We start from the raw sequence: 1,553 nt of genomic DNA on the forward strand, positions 1-1,553 counted from the left end.
ATATGCGTCTTTTCATTCCAAACTCCTTAACCATCCTAACCCATTAATTCTTAATCTTTCATCCTTAACAATCCCTGATAATCCTCCGAGGCGTCTGAATAAAAGATGGCCACGGGACCTTCTAATTTAAATTAATGTTTGAAGTACCACCAATGGGTGGTTCCTTCCCAAGATTTTCAAGTGTGTATGAAACATAAGTTTTCCAATCAAAAATAGGAATAAACAATAATTAAATTCAATCTTTCACATATTCACCTGCTTGTAACATAAAACTTTTATTCACTCATGGCTTCAATCAATAAGACTATTTGTATTGGTACTAGGCATTATGGGTAATGACAAATAGTCACTTTAAACCATGAAAAAGACTTTAGCAAGTTCTCTGTACAATATTTAGTAGGATAAACAACAAATAAATTGAAATGTTAAAACTTGACGAGGTCTGAAGTGGGCGAGCAAAGTTCTCGATAGCGGAAGATAAGTAGCGCTAAACCGACGAATCAACCGAAACGTTGATAAGATAGCTCTGGCCTTGGAGATGTGGTTCAATTACATATTACCAATTTTAAACTGATTTTGCAGATTAATGTAATAACGTGCGTTTTTATAAAACTAAATTTTATGAAGTTAAATTTCCGACTAAAATTATTATTTCATCTTTTAAATAAACGATCAAAATTACAACTTTCAGAAAAACTAAAGATTTATACTTACCTCAGACCAATTTGGACTTACGGTGCACAAATTTATGGATATGCTAAAAAAACTAACTTACTGAAACTGGAACAGTTTCAATCAAAATTACTAAGACTGATCAGTAGCGCTCCCCTCTACACCAGTAACAAAAACTTACACAAAGACTTACGAACTCCCTACGTACAAACAACCATTAAATCATTATATAAAGTTTCACGACACGCTTCCAACACACACTAACCCTCTAATTCAAGGACTATCAACACTAGACGACGTTAACGAAAGAAGCTGGAATAGGGACCTCTTAAATCGATTTTTAAATTTCAATTTTAATGGAGAGGCATCATTGGATGACCTTAACCTTCATGCCTTCATGACATTTTTTTTTTTTTTATTATCATTTTATTTATTTTTCTCCCTCTACATCTCATTCGCTGATTGTAAAAATACTTTTAAAGTTGTGAATACACTAAATAAAGTAAAAAAAAAAAAATATTTTCCAACATTAAATTTTAGCATCAAACATGTGTTTATTATAGCATGGTATTAACAATCAATAAAAAAGGAATAAGTCTGTTAAAAACATAATAAAATTCATCAAAACCATTTGATATAACTCAATTCATTCAAATTCATGTATAGATACTATAATTTATTAGACTTGTTTGGAAGAGATTAAGGGATAACAGATTAATCTGCATTTAGGTTACTTGGAATCCATACTAGTATAAGAGCCCAAGAGGAGAGAAGCAGGCAGTTATTTCACCACATTTTTGATTACTTGTATAATTACTAGAAAACTATATATAATTACTAGACAAAATTGTTGAGTCTGTAAAGCAGCTATTTCAAAGTGT

The sequence above is a fragment of the Halyomorpha halys genome, unplaced genomic scaffold (assembly GCF_000696795.3).
Source record: "Halyomorpha halys isolate HHAL.00 unplaced genomic scaffold, Hhal_1.1 Scaffold772.1, whole genome shotgun sequence".
NCBI lineage: Eukaryota > Metazoa > Arthropoda > Insecta > Hemiptera > Pentatomidae > Halyomorpha > Halyomorpha halys.